The 16,060-nt window shown below is 37.1% G+C and overlaps 1 long non-coding RNA gene across 1 annotated transcript in view; it reads right to left on the bottom strand.

Moving 5' to 3' along the window:
• Window positions 1-6,666: 6,666 nt before the first annotated feature.
• Window positions 6,667-16,060, bottom strand: part of LOC115427285 (uncharacterized) — a 57,911-nt gene continuing 48,517 nt past the window's right edge. The window contains exon 3 of the long non-coding RNA XR_003936466.1: window positions 6,667-6,876. This is a non-coding gene — a long non-coding RNA (uncharacterized LOC115427285). The remainder of the gene's footprint in view (window positions 6,877-16,060) is intronic.

Raw genomic sequence — 16,060 nt, forward strand, 5'->3', positions numbered from 1 at the left:
TTGGACAATTTACTACCCCAGCCCCTGAAGGGGTATTGTTTTTGGTTCGGTTTGTTTGTTTGTTAACACTCTAGCAGCAAAACTATCGGTAGAATTTATACCAAATGTGGTTTATAGATTGCCAGTGACCCAGAATAGATCTGATTACATTTTGGGAAAAGTAGGTCAAAGTTAAGATTTTTTATGAATTTTTAAATCTTTTTTTCCCCCATTTACTTATAATGGGTGAAATTTCAAATGTCTGTAGCAGCAAAACTATTAGTTGAATTAAAACCCCTTTAGCCCTATCGGCCCGCCCACAGGCCGAAAAAATTTTATGAATATTCATCTACTATAAAAATATAATAAATCAGGACAATGGATGTTTTTTTCAACTTTTGCTCAAAGTTTAGACCCTAATGTTAATAAAAGTACATCAAAAGTGTATTTTAGTGCAAACTTTAATGTTCAAACATGATTTTTAATCTTTGTGGGGTGAAATATACGCTATTAAAAATCTCAAAAATTAATTTATGCATATCATCGTCAATCCAGCCGAAAAAAAAACAGGCGAGGATAAAAAATTCTAATTTCTCTTTTAGTTTGTTACAGTTTACTCAGGCATAGTAATAGATACAATATTTTAGACAATGGGAATAGATTCTGTGAGGTCTCTAAATGTCCATAGACACCAAGAACATCCATATGAACCTTATTATTGTGGAGTAATTCTTCATTTACTTTGGGTATGTCTTTTTAGGCATTTTTCCCCTGAAAATATGGTCAGGGTTAAACAGGTTAATACCAAATTGTGTTTATAGATTGCCGGTGATCCAGAATATGCGTGGTTACATTTTGTTAAAAGTAGGTCAAAGTTCAATTTTTTAATAAATTAAAAAAAATATCTATTTTTTTCTCCCATTTACTTATAATGGACGAATTTTCAAATGTCTATAAAAACATCAATTTTGTTTCAATTTACTTCAAACATGGCACATATATAGAGGCAACTGATATGATGACATCAAAACATACATAGACATGATGACATCAGCTGGAGCGATGCCAAAATAAGATACAATACATCCGAGGGGCGGGGTTTGTCGTGCCTGGCGCCACTTGTTAAAAGATGATTTTCTGTCTTTTAACAATCCAAAATCAACAATCTTTCACATTATCTGAAAGGGAAATTAATAAACACACACCCAAAGAAGATAACAACCACCATCACAACATTAACACTTTTTATATATTGTTTTTGCAAATAGATCATATACTTTAAATGGCTTCTACATTAAATTGATCATATCTGGCTGTTATAAATCTATTTATGCCATCTTACCTTTAAGCTGCAGCTCACTTAGACTATAAAAATAAGACACAGATATCAACTGTTAACTTTTTTTTTTTTTTTTACATAAATATACACTGGATTGAGAAAGATATGTGTTTACAAAATGCATGCAACGACTTCATGATCGAAGAACTCAAAATTATCAATATCCACTGCAGAACTTGTATGTTTTGATCTGTCTTGGGAGACTTTATGAACATGCAGGTTTATAAAAATGGATGTGGTTGAAATTCTGTGCACTGACTCTGAGCAGACATGGTCCAAACAGCCCAGATGAAGTATTGATTTTTGGCCTGGTCTGAGTAATGAAGATAACTTTAGCCATTGACAGAATATGTAAAGGATCCTTTGGAAGCTGCACGACTGCCCGTCTCTGAGCTTGTCTCTATAATTCTAACACCCCTTGGTAAATATATATGCAAATGTAAACACTGCAAATTGCCCACACTGAGATTAGGAGGCAGTGAGCAGAATCAAATCAGTTTTAACCACATAGTGCTTTTAAAACCATAAATAAATAGGAAAAACAGGCATGGATAATGGTTTTTTAGAAAAATTACCCCAAAATGCCACCCTTGTATGCCTCTCCCTGGTTAAATCTTGGACACTTAACCACTGTTATGTTCTTCTTTTCAGATGCAAACACTCACCCGGCAACTTTAAACTCAAGAAAAAATACAAAATACTTCATTAGCTGATTATCCTGAATTAATGTTAAGCTTGATTTCTTTATCAAACCATTTAACCTAGAACTATATTTGTACTTCCAAATTAATCTTCTTTACATTTAACCTTTCCTAGGTGATCTATCACTTATGGATTGAACCATTCACCTCTGCATTTTGCATTTTACAGCAAAAATCTGATATATTCTTGTATTTAATTCCCTCACCATCTTACAACGGCATATTAGGGCCACATAAGAAAATAAACACTTGTCACTACGAGAATAAAATCATAATATTTCGAGAATAAAGTCGTTATGTAATGAAAATAAAGTTGTAGTTTTCAACAAACTCATTATTTAACAAAAATAATGTTGTACTTTTGTTAAAGTCATAAAATTTTGAAAATAAATTGGAGTTTCCGGTTACAAACAGCACATTTCACTTCTACTGGACCGGACGAACCTCAAATGAAAGTATAACCTCACAAAATGTTCCAAGCTCTGCATTATGCAACAAGTGGGTACGACTTTATTCTCGTGAATTCTGATATTTTTCTGACCTGTTGGTACTCTTGTAATATTATGGCTTTATTCTCAAAATATTACAACTTTAATCTCATAAAAGTACAACATTATTTTCATTAAATAATGAGTTTTTTAAAACTACATCTTTATATTATGACTTTATTCTTTATTTATTATTATGACTGTACAAAGTGAAAGTGAAACTTCAGACGCTTTACGAATTCCTCTGTGTCTCCTGCTGTTGTGCACCTCATTTTCCTTTTCCCTACCTTCAGAAACTTTTGAAGGGATTGGATGTTTGTAGTGTACTTTGGAGCGTTTCTGCATCCTCGATGCCATGTTGGCTACGTTCTAAACCAAAACAATGTAGCATATGTGTGACATCATCACGCATGCACCACGAAGGCCGAATTGATAAGCAGAATTGTTAAGCAGATACACAAACGATTTAGAGGAAGTGAGCTACTGGGAGCCGGTTCTCAATTCCCATCTCTAATTATAACCCAAAATTTCAAGGATGAACCAAAAAATGAAGAACAGTTTGAGAATGACTGCAGAAGGTCTAAAGAGTTCTCACCTCATAGACATGTAACCGACAAATGACAGGCATTTATAAGCTATTCAACCACCTGATAATGATTTTAAGTTAAAAGTTAACACCCAGAGTCTGAAACTGTCTGTCTTGGAAATAACTAGAATCCAAGGCTGTATGTTTTCAGTATCTTTGTTCTATTTTCAGAATGTTCCACCTCCTTCACCACAATTTAGCCGTTTACTACTGATAAGAGATTCAGAAGATAACCAAAGATCACTCTGTTCCTCTTTTCCTTGAGATGAGGACAGTAGATAAGATGTTTAAGGAAACTCGGCCTTGTATCTGATGCCTCAGGGTATAACAAGCACACATAGGGAATATCCCACATAACAAACCCATGATATATCCTCTGAAATATGTAAAGACAGAGCTGAACAAGTGCCTCTTCAGTGCTTCACTTCCAAAAGTCCTTGTACATTCCCATTCAACACGCTTTCATAAGGCTTAGTGTTCAGCACAGCATAGAAATGTTACAACAAAACAGCAAGTGCATTTCAGCTTTATCCAGAACATCACAGGAGATTATAGGGAGCAACATACAGCAGAGAAGTCTCAGTATTTGTGTTTTTGAGGCTAATCTGGTGTGAAAGAATAACAGAGAGTGTGAGATTTATTTGTGTATTTTCTTTACAAATGTGTTTGCAGGCATGTGTGTTTGTGTACATATTTGAGCGAGTATAATTGCTGGTGAATGTATGTATGTGTTTGCATGTGAACAAAGAGTAGATACGACAACAAACTGTTTCGCTAAAATGTGCAAAAACTGTAACCCCTTTCATGCAAAGGGATCACTATAGTGGACAGTTATTCAATGCTATTCTCTTGTATATTCACAGGTTTTTGTCAAGCCTGCCACCAGACATTAGTCTGGTTTTGTCTGTCTTTCATGTTTGTCTGTCACTTCCTGTTTTATTTTGTTAATTTTCCCTCATGTGTCTTGTCTGTCGTCTTTACTTCCCTTCCTTGATCGTTTCGCCTTTTCCCTGATTACCTGACTCCGCCCTGATTTGTGCCACCTGTGTCTCGTTGTCTTCCCTCCCTTTTGTGTATTTAAGCCCTGTCTTTTCTTCAGGTCAGTCGCCAGTTCGTATTCTCTTGTAGTTTACTTACCAGTGGTCTGATCCTGTCTGTTTGTCTGCCTACCTGTTTTTTGACCTGTTTTGCCATCTCGATTTTGCCTGTTTGCCTGCTCCCTGTCGGTTTTGTCTGCCTCCATCTGCCTTCCTGGTTTTTGACTTCATCGCCTGACTTTATGGTACATGAGCTCTGTCTATCCCTTATGTCCTGTTGCCTGGCTGATAGCTTACCCGTGTATGACCTGTTTTCGTCACTGACCTCCCTCTGCTTCTCCCTAGTCGGGATACCAACTCAAACCGCTGAACCGTACAGAGGGTTTGTGTCCTCAGTCCGGAGGACAAACCTGAAGAGGATCTCCCCGACCACTGTCCTCAAGATATTTTTAATTATCCTCATTATTTACCTGTCAGTACAATCAGTGACTAATAAACTCTGAACTTTTATATCTGTCTCTGAGTTCTGCATTTGGGTTCAGTGTCCGTACTAACAGCATTACAGTTTTGTTTTAGTTCCATATCAGCCAACACAGTGGACGCTTACGCACTATCCCATACACTGACATTCATACCATTATCGTAACTTTGCTGTTCCTGATAAACCTGATCTGCAGTGACATGTTTTAGTGTAACTCAATTGCTATTTGTTATTAGACTGTAAGTAACAGTTTTGTTTTATTTATTTTTTTGCATATTATCTCCATGAAGTGAATACTAACTAGTATTAGAGTATGTTAAAATGTGAGAAAACATCTGAGTAGCTGCATTAAAAACATTTTTATTGCATAGTTTTCCATATCACGTTATCTTAGGTTTTAAATACATGTTTCTTTGCTTCAAAAATTAAATGCATGGTGTCCAGCTGAGCAGACATTTTTGTTACTCCTTAAAAAAAAAAGAAACACTCAATCACTTTGGGTTTTTTTTATGCCTAAAGAGAAATAGAAACAGTGAGGAAAAATATCTTGGCTAAAGTTCACATAATTCATGCATAAACTGGTTAAACATTGGGTTTTTTTGGTTTTTTTCGAGTCACTTGTTTTCAGTTAGGATTTAAGTGTTTGTACAGGTTATTTTTTATATTTACATGTTAATCTTAACCGACCACATCAAACTCTGAGTACAGAGGGTGGTCTTAATCTAAAAGAACAACACATACATCCTCTGTAATGAATATGTGCAGTGTACATCCAGGATATACTGTAATATGAATGGTTTCCACAAGTAAAATAATCATATGTCCTATTAATGATTTCCTCCACAAATCACACCCATTTTAAACCACTGGGCTTAAATATGTCTAAATCCTCCCAGAAGCTCAGAAAAGCTCATTTCTCTGTTTGTGTACCTAATGATGACCTCAGATAAATGCAAAATAAAAATGATATCCTTGCTCTGAGCCATCCCAAAATTAGTGATTTTTTAAAAATAAAATATTGGGGCCAAAAATAGGACCAAAATTCAGACAGGAAAAGCTACCTAGGTGTCAGTGCATTTGATCTGGACTTGTATACTATGATGCATAAAGACACTGTTAAATTTGACAATCTTAGTGGTTTTTCTAATCAAGACATGCAGGTTTTTCATGAATCGGCAATCTCATTCCAGGTTTCGAGTGTAACCCATCGTGTCCACTCACATTACAAGTGGAACCTGCCCATTTAAACACCCTGTTATATGCAGATTTATGTATAAAAAAATAATATTAAAATAATATTAAAATTTGTTTTATCTGAAAAAATAGTTTCTGTTATCTCAGTAAATATTTCTTTTTAAAACGGACCCAGAATGCTTCTAAACTTCCTTCATAACATTAGTCTACATCTTGTTTGAAGTTTTAGCCCCTCTGTCCTGTTTTTAGGGACCAGTTTCATTGAAGCACCCACATGGAAAAAAAGGAGAGAAAGACATTCGGTTTGTCAGACATATATGTTCATGTTAATGCAAACATAAATAAATGAATAAAGACTTTTTTTTTTAGACTCCTGTCTCATCTTTTGAGGTTGAGTTTGAAGTGAAGTATACGTTCCATCTCTAAAAGGATTTTCATTTTGTCAGAAGTCAAGTACAAGTTAAAGTTAAAAGGATGAGTTATAATGTAATAATATTGTTCTGGCTCCTTAAGAGCCATCCAGGATGTGTTTTTGTTTTCCTGTGTATTTTCAGAGCTGTTTTACTTTGTAAGAGTTTTAAGTTTTACATTTTTGTTGTGAAAAGCAAACCGGTTGTTACACAAGGCATTTTTGGTTAAACCCCTTTTTTTTTTTTTTGTTTTTTTAAATTGAACTAGTGAAAATGACAAACTCTCAATGAGGATATTAGTACAGAAATACAAAATTAACATAAATAACACAAAGTACAAATAATCATGGGGATATGTAAGGCAAGAGCCAAAATACTTTCAAATACAATACAGTGCAAATCATTAGGCATTTTGAATTAACGTGTAGGAGCAGAGATGCAACAGAGAAGATTCTTTAAGTTAAAATAATAAATAACGAGCACTGTTCTGGCTTATTTTCATTGTAGTTTTGTTTTTGTTTTGTTTTTTTTTCTAATTTTCTTAGGGACAAGACAAACATTTTAAATGTGTTTGTAAATCCAGAAAAGGAGGGCTTGTTATTTCTCCATTTCGCACAGTGGATATGATATTTACCCAATAATAAAATTATGTTGATGATATCTTAAACAGATGAGGCCAAATTATCAAAAAAAGACATAATTCAAAACATGGAATATCATTCATTTTTAGTGAAATCCCATTTTTATATGTCTGACCAAAAACAGTGTGATGCAGGACATAAGAAAAACGGTTTAACGTCTTGTCCAAGTAACAACACAAAATGACTGCAGCTCTGTGTCCTGGGCCAAGCACAGCCTGTATGTGTGTTTAAATGTTCTGTGTGATATGTGTGGACTTACTCAAGTTAGTGGGGTTTGTATTTGTGAATTTGTGTCATGAAAGACGCTAAAAATACATTTATTTCTGATTAGCATTTAAGCTAGCGATTAGCGCGTTAGCCCGCGAACGTTAGCATGCTAGCTCTAACTACTGTTAGCTACATTCCATTTTAGAGTGACATAGTTTTATTTATATTTGGCTAACATGTAAACTTGTTCTATGTGTTTGTTATTTCAGTTTTATACCTCTTTTGGTTATCTCCACGATGAATAAATGTGAAAGAATCATCAACAGGTGTCATCATTTGAAGAGTTATGCATCTGTCTAGCTGCACTGGGGTAGTAGAAAGGGCAGAATAAATACAACATGAATTAATATTCTTAAAGGAGGCAGTGGCGTATGTTTTTTCATCTGCTAATTACTTAAATAAGAGTGTCATGTAGATGTGTGTGTGAAGGTCTGTGTGTGTAAATGTTTGTCTTTTGCTCCGTTTCCACTACGTGGTATCAGCTCAACTCAACTCTGCCTTTTTGCGTTTCCATTACGAAAAAGGACCTGGAATCTGGTACCCGGTACTACTTTTTTGGCATCACCTCCGCCGAGGTTCCAGGACCGGGGACCAGATACTAAACCATGACGTGTAAGCACTGCAGACCACTGATTGGTCAGAGAGTTTTCTCTGTGACATGCCGTTTTACAAAAAACAGATGCGGAAGTGGACAGTAAATATAGCGGTACTTTAATTCACATGATAACGGCCCAAAACTACGGTCCGCACAACCTGTGAGCTCCCAAACCATTTATTCAGTGATGTTTCGGGCCGAAGAATTTGATCTCAGACCATTTCATAGACTCTTCACAATTCCTCATACGTTCCTAAAATTAATCTTCACATAGACCACTTCACTCCAGTGTATGTCGTATATATATCCTCACTCCAACACTGTAGTTTAGATGTCTATTTGGATGAATCTCAACGTTCCCCAATATAATTTTTTTTTTTTTTTCATTTTTTTCTTTTGTTTTTGCTTTTGTAAATCTGTTCTTGTATTTTGGTTAATAAGAACTGTGCACACATGCTGTGGTGTTTGTCACCACATTCAGATGGACGGTATAAATACATGGACCTGTAGAAATTTGATTAATATCTGTTTACAAATATGAGTGCAAAGCAGTTTGATCACTAAAAATTATGTGTATTTGTAGACATTTGAAACACTTTACGATTAATGATTGATTGTACGTATGATAAAGTTTAATAAGTTATTTTCTGCTCTTTTAAGATGACGTATATTGCATGTCACGTGCTATTGTGGTCGGACACTGCATATAAAACACCTGTGTATTTTGTATTTGTAGATACTTGGAATGTTTGACTCTTGATCATTTATAATTGATCATATGTTTCATCATCATGTTTGAAAAGTTTTAATAGACTTTTTTCTGTTATTCCATAATGACGTATAACGCAGGTCACGTGTTGTGATTAGACGCTACATATAAAACACCTGTGTAAGTTTGTCTGTCCTCAGTCTGATGAAGGGCCTCGGCCCAAAACATCACTGAATAAATGGTTTGGGAGCTCACAGGTTGTGCGGACCTTCCTTTATTTTTTCATGTTTAACTTTTTGGGATCCTGCACACCTCTAATTTTGGATGTGCGTGTCATTTACCTTTTTTCAACAGCCCAGAACTACACCATGGTCGGTCGAGGAGATTCAGTCTTTGGTGGCCAATGTAAAAATTCAGACGAGACAACACGCAATGAGCGAGTTTATCAGCAACTCTCTGAGCAGACGACACGGATGTAACGCGCCGCATCGCTATGACGTCCAGGTACTGTAAAGTCGGTAGTATCTTGTAATGGAAACGGTCTCCAGGAATACCGAGTCGAGCTGGTTCCACATATTGGAAATGCGACATTTGTCTATATGCGAGTCCCAGACACATTGGTACACACTGTGTGCAGAGTGGCAGTGGGTAATTAAAGTACCTATTTATCTGGGTACTTCCTCTGTCAGCTTTAGAGGTGTTGGCTGAAGACAGAAGTCCTCTTTTATATGTGATGGATGCTGTAATTAAAGCAGACAGGAAACTGAAATTGGCTGAGAAAGAAGTGCAGTTTTGGCCCAATGTCTGACCCTTTTATCAAGATCTTAATCTCAGTTTCAAGCCATTTTAAGACTTAAGCAAAGGTTTTGTTTGTGACACTTGTTTTCGCTTTGCAGACTCAAGTCCCAAGGAGCATAAGATAACTTTGCAACTTCTCCACTGCGGGCCTGTGACAAATAGCTTCTAGCTGCAACTTTGCAGATGCCACCGATGTATAGCCTGCCTTCAAATCTGTCATTTTAATTTGACTACATCAAAGAGAAATCCACAGCCTCTGAATAATGCAGTACACTGTGGGAAGCAGCAGGATACAACTCCTGACAGCTGCATTTTGGAGAACCTGCAGAGAAAGAGTCAAGAAAGTAGAGAAAAAAGGGGATAAAGTACAGTCGCAGGGATGTCGAGGCTGACATTGGGAGCAGGTAGGGGATTCCTTATTTTAATTGGATTATGTGCGGAATCCCCCCGTTTCTCTCAAATTTTCCCCCAGTGTGTTTTTCAAAATATCAAATTTAAGCTTAATTATAAGACTTAAGTATTTCTGCATATGTGGCCAGTATTGGATCATTTTCTGCTGACAAAAAATGTTTCTCCTGCAGCTAAGCAAGTTGTTTTAAGCATTTCAACTAATAGTAACAAATTATTGCATTAGATTTCTTCAGTATCCAGTGGGAAATAGAACACAACACAAAGGAGTAGATATAACTACACATAGTTGACAAATTAGAGGAAAAAGCCTGAGGAAAGTGATGTGTGTGAAGCCAAATGTATATAATTTGATTATGTTCTGACACCTGGTAGTTATAATCAGATTTACAATGTCTCTTTAAGCAACACAATCAGGACATAAATCATATGTTTCTGCTCAAGTAACATCTTTTCGGCCAGTCATGCTTGCAGGGATGAAAGTGAGTCAAAACACATCTGCTGTTAAGCAGTCATCCCATTTTGTTTATTTGGAAATGAAAGTGGTAACTTAACCCATAAAGACCCAAACATCCACTGGTGACCAAAACCACCTAATGATCTAAACTGTTTAAAACCTGTTGATCCACTAATCCTATCCAATCCATGTAAATAACTGGTATAAAATGCAGTTTGTCATCTTTTCATGGCCATTTGAACATTCAGAGGCTCCATAGTAAATTTGGAAACATCATCTTTTGCAACATTTATTCACCAGTAAAACCCATGGAGTTTGATAAATGACAGTGGATGAAGACACTTGTTTTATGATATCTTTGCTGAAAAAGTCCATTTTTCTTCATTTTCTCTATTCTGATATAATAACCTTTGAATTTACTCTGTTTTCATGTACATCTAAATAAAATCTAGGAAATTAAATGAAAAATACAGAGGATAATATTATAATAAAATGTGGTAAATCATTTATGAGAGAGATAGATCCATAGAGAATAGAGAGAAAGATCCATTTGGAAACTGAGACAAAAGTGGCACTGGGTGTTTATGGGTTAAGGATCAAACGTATTTTGTTTTTTTTTCCAGTGGCAGGAATTGTTATTTATTGCAAATTAAATGAGTTCATCACTCATTTAAGGAGAGCTAGTGTGGTCATGGTATGCAATGAAGGAGATCAGAACACAGTTTCTGCTTGACAAAGTCTTTAATCTAAGCTTTGAGGACAAATATTGACAAGCCAGAATGCAACACCAAGATCTCACAATGAATGATCAAATGAAAAGCCGTCTTGTGGTTAACATCATGCACTAATATAGAAAAGTTTTGCAACTACTGGAGTACAAAACAGCAGCAACAAGGACGTTCCTTCTACACTCCTCATCAAAATTTTAAGCCCAGTTGAAAAATTGCAAGAATGCGTCCAGCCTCAGCAGCGATGGTGCGTCGCCAGAGGCCTTGCTTATGCTGCTCAATAATCCGACCACGTTCAAAGAGAGAAAGTTTTTTTGCCGTTGCCCTCAAGAGGTCATGACAGTGTGAATACCTGACAGAAAATGACACTGAATCCATATTTTTGCACAGATTTTGTCTTTTAAAGGCTGTGGTCTTAAATTTTTTGATTAGCTGATGAACAGCCCATTTCAGTTTAATAGTCATTTTCAATAAATTGCTTACTCAAATTTTTTTCTTGTCTTACTCCCATTTCTTCTTTTTGCATTTTGAAACTCTACGTAGAACCTTCTTAAAATCCAACAGTGCAAAATGTAAATTCATGCAATTTTTCAACTGGTCTTAAAATTTTGATCAGGTGTGTATATCAGTCTTGTCTGCAGCGTTTACACAGGATGAGTGTATTTCAAGTCAAGGATGGATCTATGACAAGCCTAAAGGCATACTGGAGACAGAAGGTGCTCAGCATCCATAATGACTGAGGGTCATTCTGAGGTTAGATAGGAGGTACATACACACAGGGTCATTCACAGGTCGTGCATATACTATTCATGTCCTGCTGAATTGTTTACCGCTACAGCCTTTAGTTGGTTGATCAGGTGGCATGTAGGGACATTTTATTCGAGTCCTGAAAGGCTTTCCATCTTTTCAACAGTCTGACTAGATTTGCCAGCAGTTTTCCTCTTTTCAATAAGTGTTTTCTGAAACTGCCCATTTCTGCCTGCTTTTCTCTTGTTATGTCACATCTCATTTTCCTCAAGATATAATTTTAAGCCTCTTGTATGGTACTGGGATTTCTTTAGAAGAACTAATATATTAAGGAGCAGTGAAGCTGTTCATGGTGGAGCTACATTTTAGTAATACACTATCAAAAACAGGGTGTAATATACAGACGGGACAAATTAAAGGAAATAACACCCAAACCTGTCGTTAATGTCAAGGATAAAAAATGGATGAAGTCAGGTAATTTCCTGAGGTATAAAGTCTTTTCCCATCGCTGATATTAACTTGAAAGCAGATAGAGATGCAGATTTATACCAACAATGTGAGGATATATATATTCAGGATTCAATTGGGTGTCACATGTGGACATCTACATCTTTGTTAGTATATGCAGTGAAGTCTACAAAGGGACCTTAGTAAATAAAGATTAAACAAAACCTATGAATTTATTCCTGAAAGACACGTTTAATAAGAACAGTGATTGTGTTGAACTCTCTCTGTTGACCGTCCGTCTGTGCAGAAGCATTTCATTTTGTTTTTCCGAGTTCAAGCAAAGTAAATGCAACTCAAAGTTCCTGTGCTCTGGGTTTTATTTGCAGAACAACTGTCTGTTAGCCTGACCAGCCATCTGCTTTTCTCAGTGTATTCAATACTGAGAAAACAGTCTAGAATTGGGCCAATCGCTATGAAATATGCACTATCTATTCTATACCGACCAATCACAAGTCTGGGGGGCGGGCGTCATACGCAGCGACTTCTTTTTGTCGTGAGTCAAAGTCAGTTCCAAGTCCGCAAATCTCTTTACAACTCTTGTCGGTTGTTTACTTGATTCAAAAATAAGGACTGAATTACAAATTACACCCAGTATTTTCAAGTTTCTCTGACAAAAGCGACAGTAATCTTTTACCGAAGTTTCTACTTGACGACCGCGACCTCACACCAGGATGGAAAGATGCTGGGGTTCAGTGCTTAATTTGTAAAGTGGGAGGTGCCAGAACGCAGAGGGCGGGGGGGGTAGTGATGGGACTTTTGGCTCTTTGAAGGGAGCCGTTCAATCAGGAGCCGTTCACTGAAAAGAGCCGTTCAAAAGACTGGCTCTTTTATGTTTTTTTGCATTATTTTGAAACGCCAATGTTTTAATGACTAACTAGGCTACATGTGATGATTGACATCACATTTTAAAGGTGTTTAATTGGCGCGGCAGTAAATATTATCTTACCGTAAAAAATAATTATTAGTTAAAATGTGTGGGCTCAATACATGACATGAGAGGTGACATTAGGCAAATGCTGGAATTTGACGTAAAACATCACAGTATATTATGTGGACTAGTCTGTAGCCTAAAAATGAAGAAGAAAATAAAACATTTTCTTATGAAATAACATTTTTCTTTGGCTCATTACTCACAGGTGGTCCCTCACTCACTCTCAAACTTTTCTCCAGTTTTGACCAGTCTTCCAGCTCCACCTCCTCCAGTATGCTCACCACACGTTTCAACCTGTTGTTTTTTGCTCATTTGTTGCCATGAGACATGCACTCTTTGTTTTCTGCTCGAACATTCTCCTCCTGCCCAATGCCTCCCCAGTGACGCTAAATTGACAGGCGATTGGAAACTCCCTCCTTAAAAAAAACAGAAAAGAACAGCTCTTTACAAAGACTCTGTTCCCATTGTTCATTTCAAAGAGCCGTTCAGATTTGATTCATTCATGAACGTCATATCACTGGGGGGGGGTTGGTGACTCAAAATGGGGCTGGAGGTAGTTTAATGTCCAAAAACTGCGATCAATCATCATCAAATTTATTTAATTTCTCTCTCTCTCTCAAATTGTCAAGATGGAGTGAATGACTGGACTCAAACACGCGGTGCTGAAGGGAAAGCGTTTTATTAACAGAAAAATAAGGCTTAACATGGACAGCATCCGTAATATTGGGGTTTGGGTTTTTGCAGAGGTGAAAGTAGACATGATTACAGATGTCTATGTATAATTTGGTAATGAATGATCACTGTTTTCAGACATTAAGCTATGTTAAGTTTTTTTCTATAATGTGCGCCTACGGAATATGCATATGACATCCATAAAAGTGGGGTTTTCATTTTGATTTTAGGAGAAATGAAACTGAGCATGATCAGATGTCCACATGAAATTTGGCGACGATTGATCGCAGTTTGCAGACATTAAGCTACGTTAAGCTTTTTTACATTAAGCATTTTAGACTGCCCCCGTTACGTCTATGTTTCCCTTAAAATTTATCTTAAAATGCATCTAAACACAAGATTTTTGTGCAACTTCGATGAGGAATAAAGATTAACAAGACAGATAAACTTTTTTTTTTCATTTAGAGTCTGGTTTTGACCAACTTGATATGTAAAGTGTCATGAGATAACTTTTGTTATGATTTGATGCTATATAAATAAAATTTGATTGATTGATTGATTTGATTGATTTGGGCTATTTATTTTTTTATAGGAGGTGCCGAATCCAATGAAATAGGTTCCAGATCCGATGTTGTAGGTGTCAGATCCTAATCTGGCTGGATCCAGCTCAAATTAAGCCCTGCTGAGGTTTGTTGACATTAGGGATCTGCTCATCGCATAATTACGTCACATCCGTCTTATCTGTGATTGGTTTACTTGGCGCCTGTTAGTCCCGCCTTCAAGCCCTGTGGCCTGTTCCAGGCTGATTTCTCATTGATAAAGACAGATGTCTGGCCAGGCTAACTGTTAGATTTCCAGACATTTTTTAAATTACCCATAGTAATTGTGAAGTAATTTATTTCACACTGTGTCTAAATGGCCCTGAACAGTCGAGAAGTATGCTTGTAACTTCAGCGTTTCAGTTCACTCATTACAACCACTTGACCTCCACTTGCTCTGGTAAAGCTGGTGGTTAAGCTTTATTTTTACCTCCTACTTCTGATCTATCAGCAAACCTGCTTAAATGAAAGCAGAAGCATGACCTCCAACTAAGTGACTGACTGCTGTCCTGTTATTTTAGATGGTGGTTGGTGTTTCGGAGTTTTTCCACATTCACTTCTCTCTCCCTGGAGTATATATCCTGGCTTACTAGGTGAGCTCCACTGGAACTACATGACTAATGTGCAGCTTAATCAAGGCAAGTGTTTGAAAGGTCATCTAATGAGTAGGAGTGAAGATCATATGCTAGACTTTATCCCTCACTGTGGGAAGCCGAGGTGAGTGGGGGAACACCTACCGCCTCCTGTCAAAACACTAGGTCATGTTAATTACTACCTCCACAGAGGTTATGTGGTCACCGGTGTGGGTTTGTTTCCTTGTCTATCTGTCTGTCTGTTTATACACAAACCAGATTTCATGAAACCTGTTTAAACAGTAGGGCCCGGGCAAAGGAGACACCACTTACATTTTGGAGCCAATCCTACATTGCAGAGTTAGGTCTAAAGACAGTCATTGTATCAAAGACAGCCTGGGACAAAATTCTGACAGTATCAGAAACTTAGGATTAGAGCCCGACCGATATGGGATTTTTAGGGCCGATGCCGATACCAATATTGGGGGCTAAAAAAAGCCGATATCCAATATATCGGCCGATATCCGATATTGGCCAATAACCAATATATTGGCCGATATATGAAATAAGAACACTGATCTACACAGGATATAATAATCTTATATTAGATAATTGTGGACAGGTGGATAAACAGTTGCATAAATCTTTGCTTATCTCACAAATATAATTTACACAACTTTCAAATGCAAACTATGCAATCACAAAAATAATTAGAGCAAAAAATATGACTGACCACACAACTATGTTTTCACTCACAAATTTTGATGTGTCTGCCTCATGGCACTACAACTTCTTATGTGGACTAAGGACTAAACTGAGCATGTGCAGAGTGAATTAGGTGAGTCCTAAGTTGTTCCTGATTGGAGCATTTGCAAGAGTTACAACTGACCTGTGTTACAACTGTCCCCAGTCTCCCCTACACTATTAACACCCAGGCCTGCTGGCAGAATGAAACTGTGAGGGAGACAGGAAGTGCACGGACATGACTGTGTGTGTGGGGGTGAATACTTCATAAGTCGGGGGGGGGAGGGCGGGGGGGGCGGTTTAGCGGTCCATGCTAGTCAGAGCGCACGGTAGCGGTCCGTGATTTTCGCTGGGGTGGTGGGGGTGGAGTGTAGCTCCGTGATTATGGGATTGTGTGTGAGGGGGTGATAGCATCATTGTCCGAGCAGGAGCGAAAGTGAAACCAACTCGCTTTAAAATTCCTCTTATTC

The sequence above is a fragment of the Sphaeramia orbicularis genome, chromosome 10 (genome assembly GCF_902148855.1).
Source record: "Sphaeramia orbicularis chromosome 10, fSphaOr1.1, whole genome shotgun sequence".
In the NCBI taxonomy this organism is placed as follows: Eukaryota; Metazoa; Chordata; class Actinopteri; order Kurtiformes; family Apogonidae; genus Sphaeramia; species Sphaeramia orbicularis.